The sequence below is a fragment of the Entelurus aequoreus genome, linkage group LG22, assembly GCF_033978785.1.
Source record: "Entelurus aequoreus isolate RoL-2023_Sb linkage group LG22, RoL_Eaeq_v1.1, whole genome shotgun sequence".
In the NCBI taxonomy this organism is placed as follows: Eukaryota; Metazoa; Chordata; class Actinopteri; order Syngnathiformes; family Syngnathidae; genus Entelurus; species Entelurus aequoreus.
Window position 1 is genome coordinate 34560471 of NC_084752.1, and position 11745 is coordinate 34572215.

At 42.0% G+C, this 11745-nt stretch overlaps 1 pseudogene; it reads right to left on the reverse strand.

Annotated features, from left to right (window-relative positions):
• Positions 1 to 6993: 6993 nt before the first annotated feature.
• LOC133639956 (5S ribosomal RNA) lies at positions 6994 to 7112 on the reverse strand (annotated as a pseudogene).
• Positions 7113 to 11745: the final 4633 nt, after the last annotated feature.

The following is an 11745-nucleotide window of genomic DNA, read 5'->3' on the forward strand; positions in this document are numbered from 1 at the left end:
ACGGCGGAAAAAGATAATCAGGACTCCTCTTCCTCCTATCCAGGAGATCGCAAAAAGCTGCTGCCTGATCAGGGCTCAGAAAATCTGAAAAGACTCCTCCCACCCCCACCAAAGACTGTTTTCACTGCTGGACCCTAGAAAGAGGTTCCGCAGCCTCCGAGGCAGAACCTCCAGGTTCTGTAACAGCTTCTTCCCTCAGGCCTTAAGACTCTTGAACGCATCATAATAATCCCCTCAACTCCCCCCAAAATAGATTAACTCGCTGGAATAAAAAAGACAATATAACATATATCCATAAACGTGGATGCATGTGAAAAAGTGCAATATATTTATCTGTACAGTAACCTATTTATTTATTTATATATGCACCTTATTGCTTTTTTATCCTGCACTACCATGAGCTAATGTAACGAAATTGTGTTCTTATCTGTACTGTAAAGTTCAAATTTGAATGACAATAAAAAGGAAGTTTAAGTCTAAGTCTAAGAGTCTAAGAGTTGACAAGATGGTGGTGCCCTGATGGCAGCGGCTTGCAGACGCTTTTGGGAGTGTAGAGCGATTTGGCAAAAATACCCGTCAATTCTGTCAATTTCATGGCTGGCTCAAAGTGTGGACACTCCGTGGTCACATACGACCGACAGACAATTCTGGATGTATATAGACTGAAAGATGCATGTACGGTGGACCTCCTCGCTAGCATGGGAATACTTCGCGGGCTACACCCAGCGGCCTTTAAAGCAGCGAAGTCAAGTACCTGCGGGGACCGTCAATGGAGGAGACGTAAGCGGTGTGACCGGAAGCAGAAGCGGGGATGCCGAGCAGGGCTAACAACAAAGCAAAAGGCTAATCCTCAAAGAAGCGCGAGTCCGGGTAAGGAGTCATTTAAACTGGAAATAGCCAGTGCCTGGCTGGATAATCCCTGCACACATAGCAATTATCTTAGAATAATATACAACTCACATAATGTTTTTTCTGCTGTGACTGTGTCAGAGGCAGACATGCATTCTACTGAGGTGGCTAACTATGATGGTTCAGTTTATCAAAGCACCAAGCAAACAATCTGAAAATTCCCGTCGTATCAATTCCTAGATATGGTCGAAACTATTTAAAGTGCACTACGCATAATAAACGCAACATTATTAATATTGCTACTATGGATAATTTCAATAAAAAATCCTCAAAACAGCCCACTACCTATAATATGGGCTTTTTAAACATAAGATCATTATCTTCCAAAACATTATTAGTTAATGAGGTCATTAGAGACAACAATCTTGACGTCGTTGTTCTCGCCGAGACCTGGCTCAAACCAGACGATTTTTTTTGCGCTAAATGAGGCATCTCCTCCTAACTATACGAATGCACATGTTGCCCGTCCTCTTAAAAGGGGAGGGTGTGTCACACTAATATACAACAAAAACTTTAATCTTTCACCTAACCTAAATAATAAATATAACTCGTTTGAGGTGCTCACTATGAGGTTTGTCACACCGCTGCCTCTCCACCTGGCTGTTATCTACCGCCCCCCTGGGCCCTATTCGGACTTCATCAGTGAATTCTCAGAGTTTGTTGCTGATCTAGTGACGCACACCGACAATATAATCATAATGGGGGACTTTAATATCCATATGAATACCCCATCGGACCCTCCGTGCGTGGCGCTCCAGACTATAATTGATAGCTGTGGTCTTACACAAATAATAAATGAAACCACGCATCGCAACGGTAATACGATAGATCTAGTGCTTGTCAGGGGTGTCACCACCTCCAAAGTTACGATACTCCTGTATACTAAAGTAATGTCCGATCATTACCTTATAAAATTTGAAGTTCTGACTCATTGTCAACAAACTAATAATAATAACAACTACTATAGCAGCCGCAACATTAATGCTGCCACAACGACGACTCTTGCTGGCCTACTGCCTTCGGTAATGGCACCATTCCCAAATTATGTCGGCTCTATTGATAACCTCACTAACAACTTTAACGACGCCCTGTGCGACACCATTGATAGTGTAGCACCGCTAAAGCTAAAAAGGGCCCCTAAAAGGCGCACCCCATGGTTTACAGAAGAAACTAAAGCCCATAAATTATCATGTAGAAAACTGGAACGTAAATGGTGCGCGACTAAACTTGAGGTTTTCCATCAAGCATGGACTGATAGTTTAATAACTTCTAAACGCATGCTTACCTTAGCTAAAGCTAAATATTACTCAAATCTCATCCACCTCAACAAAAATGATCCTAAATTTTTGTTTAGTACAGTAGCATCGCTAACCCAACAAGGGACTCCTCCCAGTCGCTCCACCCACTCAGTAGATGACTTTATGAATTTCTTTAATAAGAAAATTGAAGTCATTAGAAAGGAGAATAAAGCCAATGCATCCCAGCTACAACTGGGTTCTATTAACACAGATAAGACTGTATATACGACGGATACCGCCCCCCAAAATAGTTTCTCTCTCTTTGATGAAATAACCTTAGAGGAATTGTTAAGATTTGTAAATGGGACAAAACAAACAACATGTTTACTTGACCCATTTCCTGGGAAACTTATCAGGGAGCTTTTTGTATTATTAGGTCCATCAGTGCTAAATATTATAAACTTATCACTTTCCTCTGGCACCGTTCCCTTAGCATTCAAAAAAGTGGTTATTCACCCTCTACTCAAAAGACCTAACTTCGATCCTGACCTCATGGTAAACTACCGGCCGGTGTCCCACCTTCCGTTTATCTCAAAAATCCTCGAAAAAATTGTTGCACAGCAGCTAAATGAACACTTAGCGTCTAACAATCTCTGTGAACCTTTTCAATCCGGTTTCAGGGCAGATCACTCTACGGAGACAGCCCTCGCAAAAATGACTAATGATCTATTGCTAACGATGGATTCTGATGCGTCATCTATGTTGCTGCTTCTTGATCTTAGCGCTGCTTTCGATACCGTCGATCATAATTATTTATTAGAGCGTATCAATACACGTATTGGTATGTCAGACATAGCCTTGTCTTGGTTTAACTCTTATCTTACTGACAGGATGCAGTGTGTCTCCCATAACAATGTGACATCGGACTATATTAAGGTAACGTGCGGAGTCCCCCAGGGTTCGGTTATTGGCCCTGCACTCTTTAGTATTTACATGCTGCCGCTAGGTGACATCATACGCAAATACGGTGTTAGCTTTCACTGTTATGCTGATGACACCCAACTCTACATGCCCCTAAAGCTGACCAACACGCCAGATTGTAGTCAGCTGGAGGCGTGTCTTAATGACATTAAACAATGGATGTCCGCTAACTTTTTGCAACTCAACGCTAAGAAAACGGAAATGCTGATTATCGGTCCTGCTCAACACCGACATCTATTTAATAATACCACCTTAACATTTGACAACCAAACAATTAAACAAACCGACTCTGTAAAGAATCTTGGTATTCGACCCAACTCTCTCGTTTGAGTCACACATTAAGAGTGTTACTAAAACGGCCTTCTTTCATCTCCGTAATATCGCTAAAATGTGTTCCATTTTGTCCACTAGCAACGCTGAGATCATTATTCATGCGTCCGTTACATCTCGTCTCGATTACTGTAACGTATTATTTTCGGGTCTCCCTATGTCTAGCATCAGAAGATTACAGTTGGTACAAAATGCGGCTGCATACACGGTCTAGCTCCATCCTATCTTGCTGACTGTATTGTACCATACGTCCCGGCAAGAAATCTGCGTTCAAAGAACTCCGGCTTATTAGTGATTCCCAGAGCCCAAAAAAAGTCTGCGGGCTATAGAGTGTTTTCTGTTCGGGCTCCAGTACTCTGGAATGCCCTCCCGGTAAAAGTTAGAGATGCTACCACAGTAGAAGCATTTAAGTCCCATCTTAAAACTCATTTGTATACTCTAGCCTTTAAATAGACCCCCCTTTTTTTAGACCAGTTGATCTGCTGTTTTCTTTTCTCCTTTGCCCCCTCGCCGGGTTATTCCGGTTCCGTTGACCATAGATGAGGTGCTGGCTGTCCAGAGTTGGGACCCGGGGTGGACCGTACGCCTGTGCATCGGTTGGGGACGTCTCTGCGCTACTGACCTGTCTCCGCTCGGGATGGTCTCCTGCTGGCCCCACTATGGACTAGACTCTCACTGTTATGTGGATCCACTAGGGACTGTACTTAGAGGGGGGGTTACCCACATATGCGGTCCTCTCCAAGGTTTCTCATAGTCATTCACATCGACATCCCTTGTGTGGGCTCTGTGCCGAGGATGTCGTTGTGGCTTGTGCAGCCCTTTGAGACTTTTGTGATTTAGGGCTATATAAATAAACATTGATTGATTGATTGATTGATAATAAGCAGCAGCCGGGACCTGCGGAGAAAGAACAGAGGGCGAGTCACTTGCGCATCGCCTTGGGACCGGTGATACCTCCTCCTTCCCTTGCGCGCTCGGTCTGCGTGGTGTGGGTGCCGGTCGCGCCTCGCAGTGCACTGCCAGATGGTCCTCGGCGAGGGTCACTGCCGCTGCTAGGTCTCGGGGCCGGTGATACCGGACCCAGTTTGCCGTCCGCGGAAGGATTGCCTCCAAGAACTGCTCCAACACCAGCCGCTCCATCAGCTGGACGTCTCCCTCCGTCGGCTGCAGCCAGCGCGTCGCCGCCTCTTGGAGCCGTTGACCCAGCGTGAACGGGCGGTCCTCCTCCTCCAGTCGCATCGTCCGGAACCGGCGTCGGTGGTCTTCAGCAGTGCGCCCGGTCCGGTCCAGCACTGTCCTCCTCAGGTCCGGGAAGTGTACTCGGGGGGCCGCCGGTAGGCTGAGCGCCGCTCTCTGCACCTCCTCCGCTAGCAGCGGCAGGAGCCGTACACCCCATTCTTCTTTCAGCCACGTGCATGCCTCTGCCGTTGCCACAAAAATGTCTATGAATCCATGGGGGTCCTCCTCCTCCCCATGCGCTGTATGGCGACGGCCGCTGATGTTGGCCGTGCCGCTCCCACCCGGTCCGCCAGCGCTTGCAGGATTTGGCCCTGCTGGTCGCAAGAGCCGTCAGGGGGTCGGTCTCTTCCGCCTCAGGTGGTCCGGCTTCGTTAGGCACCAAATTGTGGAGGTTGCTCCCTAGTTGGTTCTTCTGACCACCATTTACCGACATGAGAGCCCGGTTCAGGATTACAGTTTATCTTGTGTTGATGCCGTCAGGTTGCTTTCCAGCAGTTGTCACTCTTCTTCTGTCTGTCCATGCTCTCACCTCAGCGCTCATGCTCTTACTCCAGCTTCCACCCCGTCTCTCCCCCGGTTGCTGCTCATACAGAGCAACAGGTGATTAAATAACAAGGCCCAGGTGGGCCATCTACGCACCTGTCGCTGAGGGATTGAAGGTCCGTAATATCATGGCTTACGTGCAGTGATTTGTCTAGATTCTCTGAACCTTTTGATGATATTACGGACCGTAGATGGTGAAATCCCCAAATTCCTTGCAATAGCTGGTTGAGAAATGTTGTTCTTAAACAATTTTCTCAGGCATTTGTTGACAAAGTGGTGACCCTCACCCCATCCTTGTTTGTGAATGACTGAGTATTTCATGGAAGCTGCTTTTATACCCAATCATGGCACCCACTTGTTCCCAATTAGCCCATTCACCTGTGGGATGTTCCAAATAAGTGATTGATGAGTATTCCTCAACTTTCTCAGTCTTTTTTTGCCACTTGTGCCAGCTTTTTTTTAACATGTTGCAGGCATCAAATTCCAAAAGAGCTAACATTTGCAAAAAATAGCAAAGTTTTCCAGTTCGAACGTTAAATATCCTGCACTTGCTGTCTATTCAATTGAATATAAGTTGAAAAGGATTTGCAAATCATTGTATTGTCTTTTTATTTACCATTTACACAACTTCACTGGTTTTGGGGTTTGTAAAAAAAAACAAAAAAAGATGATGGATTGTCATTATCTTTTTATCCATAACAGCTTGACAGATACAGATGATATGAAAGTGACGGTGTTTACATCACTGGCAGGATGACAATATCAATGTGCGCTGCCCTTGGGGGCCCGCATTGATAAGACCCTCATTTGCAGGGAGCATGCTGAAGGTCTGTGCCACACCTGCAGGCGGGCTCTGCACTTTAAAGTCGTGGTTTATGTTCTCATTTTTAAATTCCCCCTATATGGCAAGCTCAGATTTATAAACTTTGTCTGCAATACAAACTCACCCTGCTGTGCAAGGAGCTGAGCACTTCCTCTGCGCTCCATTTGCTCCGAGGGTTGACTCTCAAGAGAAGGGCAAAGAAAATAAAGTTTCACCCCTCTTCCTCTCCTTGGCTGCAAGTGCAAGTTGAGATGATAGATTATCGGGCTGGATGCATTTATTTTGCATGCTCTTCTGTTATCACAACTGCTGTTGATTTGCTTGTGTTTTTGTTTTTTCTCTGTGTATGTGTGTGTGTGTGTGTGTGTGTGTGTGTGTGTGTGTGTGTGTGTGTGTGTGTGTGTGTGTGTGTGTGTTCTTGTATTTCTACCCTTCTTGAGACACCAACAAGGAAAAGTACTTTCCACGGTGAACAAGTTAGGACCAAAATCATGGCCCTATTGCATCTAATAGAGAATGTGTCATTCGCACCCCTGGTGGTGAAATCTATCAAAATAAGGGTGGTGCCAAAAAGGAGGGATTTTTTAAATTGACTGTGTGTTGGTTTTACAAGTGCTCCCCCTCTGGTCAACACATGAAATAACTAGTGTATGTAAGACTTTTTTTTTTTTTTTTTTTTTTTGTCCTGTCCAGCTTCTCAGGCAAATCATATAGTTGATGTAGATGTCCATATCGGCTGTTCAGATGTACTTTACAAAAGAGAAGTGTAGGATACTTCTCTTGTTGCCTTATTTGTATTTGATTTTCCATCCATCCATTTTCTAGCGCTTATTCCCTTCGGGGTCGCAGGGGGCGCTGGAGCCTATCTCAGCTACAATCGGGCGGAAGGCGGGGTACACCCTGGACAAGTCGCCACCTCATCGCAGGGCAAGCTTACAGCACCTGGTATTCCCAGGCAGTCTACCATCCAAGTACTAACCAGGCCCGACCCGGCTTAGCTTCCAAGATCTGACGAGATCTGGCATGCTCAGGATAGTATGGCCGTAAGCCTGTATTTGACTTTATTAAATGTATTTATATTATCATTTGGTGCAGCCGGAGGGGATAGATAGAAAGAGAAAAAAAGGAAGACAGAGGGGGGAATTGTGGGGACAAAAGGGGGATTAGACAGAGAGACAAAAACAACAACAGCAAACACAACAACAACAACAACAACAACAACAATAGAGCAACATCAGCAAATACGACATGTACAAATATGATGGTAAAAGTAAGAACAAATAAGCTGTTAGCGAAAATTAAAAAATAATACATAAATGACAATGAGCATTATTACACTAATAATGGAGCAATACAAATACCAATAGAAATAGCGCTTTTGATAATGAACAATACCAATACTTTACCTTTATTATCAACAATACAGTTGTTCAAATGCAACAATACGTATACGTAATGATAACTTGAGATACGAAATAATGTATGTAAGAAATTGAAATGCGACCCCTTTGGCCAATTTTTTTTTTTTTTTGTATCAAATAAATATGTATATAGAGACATACTGTAATAACTTGAAGTATATAATGAAGATTTAAAAACCAATTACAAACAAAAAATTCAAAAAAAAATTAACTAAAAGCAGTCATTTTCTCACAATTTCTCACTGTGTCGACTTTTTTCTTATAAAATTGGGAACCATTTCTCATAAGCTTTCTGTTTCTGTAATATTGCAATATTTTATCATAAGATTATTACTTTTTTATGTAAAATTATAACTTTTTAATGCAAAATGGTCATATAAAATTCTGACTTTTATAACAATATCACCATTTTTTTTGTTGTTTTTGAAAAATAGTGACATTTTTTGAGTAAAATTATGACTTTTGTCATAATTTTGCTGAGTAAAATTCTGATTATCATTATTATAATATTGGTCAAATTTTAAAGTTTTCTTATAAAATTGTGACTTTTTCGAGTAAAATTACGACTCTTCATAAAATTGCCCAAATTTTAAGCTTTTCTTGCAAAATTACGACTGTTATTAAGTAGAATTCCAACTTTCATCATAATATTGCACAAATGTTCAGTTTTTCTTGTAAAATTTTGACTTGCGTTGAGTAAAATTACGACTTTTATTATAACACTGCCCAAATTCTAAGTTTTTCTTGTGAAATTCCAACTCATTTTTCACAACAAGCTTTTTATATTTGCATAGTATGTATGTATTATTAATGTTGTAAATACACATCTTTATACATTGTTGCGTTTGACCAGATGTTCCTCCAAGTGGGATGTAAAAGGCTTGTCAGTCCCAAGTTCCTTAGATGACATATAAACTGAACTCAAATGTACCACCAAGCACAGGATAGGTATTTTGTCATTTATTTTCAAATATTTGAGAATAGAGACCAGCCTCGAACAACACATACAAATGCATAGCCCAAGTTGATCTGACCACATCCCGGAATGCACTCTCCTCTTCAATATCCCCCCCCCGCGCCCTCACGGCCGCACAGATGCCCATTGTGTCCGTTATCTCAAGTCGGCCCGAGAAGGGAAGCAGGGAGGACTCCTCTTCTCTGCCTCCTACTTCAAGGCCGTCCACAGTGCAAGCACTTTGTCATCAGACGATCAAAACAATGAAAAGAGTACAAGATGGAACATTAGCTATTTAAAATATGACTATAGAAATATAGAAAGAAGTAACTCTTAATTATGGATACATGTGGATATATGCATCCGTCAACATCTAGAAAGGGTGATCCTAAAGAGGTAGGCTTTTTTCGGAGGTCTCAAGAAGGTGTGTGTGCGTGTGTGTGTGTGTGTGTGCATGTGTGTGCGTGTGTGTGTGTGTGTGTGTTTTCTGGTAATGCTTACTTAATGGGGACATCACTCTTCACCTTTAGGGGACCTCTGACGGTATGGGGACAAAAAAAACAGGTCCCCTAAATGGAAACCTTTTTAAACGATAGTCAGATCCATTCTGAAGATGCCTAAGTGATTTTTAAGCTTTGGCCCATAAAACATGTTTACTGGTTAGTTTGAGTGTAAGACATTTGCACAGCAGCCCCCTCATCGGGCTGTAGCTGGTACTGCACTCACTGCTCTGCTCACACTTCTTCCGTGTATAGTTAATCACTTCCACCTGGTCCCCATAACGAAGGTGGTTTGTCTGCAGGAGATGTCGGCTAATGGGATACGAAAATAAGCTGTTTGAACCAAAAGGTAAGCACATCTTTCTTATAAATGGAGTTTATTGACTATCATTTGTACAAGGACAATTTGTTCATAACAAAGTTAAGCCAAAAAATTAGGTAAGCTAGTCACGTCTTGTGAGTTAGCATAGCACGATAACTAATTCGACCCGATTAGCTGGAGAAGCTAAGCTAAGTATAGCTAGGAAAATAAGCATGTTTTATCAATGTTGTTTTCACAAAAAGCCTGTACTAATTGTATTGTCATCTCAATTTATATATTTTACTACAAAGAGTTAAGGATATATTTTTTATATCCAGTGTGTGCGTGTGTGTGTGTGTGTGTGCGTGTGTGTGTGTGTGTGTGTGTGTGTGTGTGTGTGTGCGTGTGTGCGTGTGTGTGTGTGTGTGTGTGTGTGTGTGTGTGTGTGTGTGTGTGTGTGAGTGTGGTATCGAGTGGGGTATTCAGGCATGTACACCAGGAGTCTTGTGTCTTCCTTTTTCCATACAGACGTTACGCTTTTGCACATTGCAAACATTGCAATAGCGTAATCAAGGGTACCAAAATGTATTTTGATACTTTTAAAAATAAAAGGCAGCACAGAGAGTCTTATGATAAATTAAATATGTTTATTATTGCAATCTTAGAATGTTGTCCTTAAATAAAATAGTGAACATACTAGACAACTTGTCTTTTAGTAGTAAGTAAACAAACAAAGACTCCTAATTAGTCTGCTGACGTATGCAGTAAAATATTGTGTCATTTATACACCTATTATTTTGTCTATATTATGAGGGACAAACTGTAAAAATCTATTATTAATCTACTTGTTCATTTACTGTTAATATCTGCTTATTTTCGGTTTTAACATGTTCTATCTACACTTCTGTTAAAATGTAATAATCACTTATTCTTCTCTTCTTTGATACTTTACATTTGTTTTGGATGATACCACACATTTAGGTATCGATCCAATACCAAGTAGTTACATGATTATACATTGGTCATATTTAAAGTATTTCCAGACTTTATAAACAAAAATTGTGTGGAAATTGGATAGTAGTCAGCTGGAGGCATGTCTTAATGAAATTAAACAATGGATGTCCGCTAACTTTTTGGAACTCAACGCCAAGAAAACAGAAATGCTAATTATCGGTCCTGCTAGACACCGACACCTATTTAATAATACCACCTTAACATTGTATGTTAGGGTGGTATTATGCAGTCCTCTCCAAGGTTTCTCATTGACATCCCACTGTGTTGTGAGTTTTTCCTTGCCCTGATGTGGGATCTGAACCGAGGATGTCGTTGTGGCTTGTGCAGCCCTTTGAGACACTTGCGATTTAGGGCTATATAAATAAACATTGATTGATTGATTGATTGATTGACAGATCAGTCTAAACAGAAGGGCAATGGAGCACTGCAACACCTGCAGATGGCGCCATAACACAAATAACACACCTATGTGCTTGTTTTTTTTTGTTTCAAACTGGCCGCCGGTGAAGAAAAATCCATAAATAATCTGCACCATTTTATAAGCCACAGTATTCAAAGCGTTGCAAAAAAATATAGTCCGAATTTTACGATAGTTATCTACCGAAAAGCTAAAATGTATTGATGTTGTTGGAACAGATTGCCATACTTATTTCCAGTAGCAAAAATACATGGAGAAGTTTGGTCCTTTTAATTCATTTTTGACTTTAAAAATGAACATTTGCCAGTAAAAGAAGCAAGCTACAGTACAGTAGTCTCCAGCAGTGTGATGGAGCGTTTGCTTGGCTAAACTTTTTGTAATAACTCGGCACTGGCACACATGTCAGTAAGGGCAGTGAGACACCGCTTGGAGGAGAAGACAAAAAAGGAACAAAGACATGCTTTAACTTTGGGGAGTAAAAGACATTGAAGTCCTCCATTGCTCGGTCTCGTTAGTGACGGGCGGGGTCGAAGTCGCCGCCACAAAAAATGAATAATGTGCTGCCTCTCTGTGTGATGGCATAGCAGTTTTATTCAAACACAGCTGCTCTAGGCGAGGAGGCTCTGGCTTTGATGGACCGCCTCAAAGAAAGCTGACTTTAAAGGTGCCATATGTAAAAATGTGGCCAGAAATGGTACTGCAATCACAGTCAAAATGCTGTAATCCCCTCCCCCTCCCCCTGACTGAGGTTGCCAGATACGCTGCCGAATCCAGCTGGATGGACTGGGCTACTTCAAGGAACATCAAACTTTCACTGCCTCTTACTAGGGGTTGAGGTGCTGAGACCATAATAGCTGGATAGACAAGCGTTTTGTCAATAACACATCTATAAACAACACATTTTACACAGAAATGAGGCTATTTTCAGGAAGAAGTACGTCATGCTTGTGTACAATAGCACAACAAATGGCAATCGTATGGTTATTGTCAGTACTATCAGAAAACAAAGACTAAAACCAACTACAACCAACCCTAGCAATGGTTATACTGGTGAAAATAAGTAGAGCATGCTT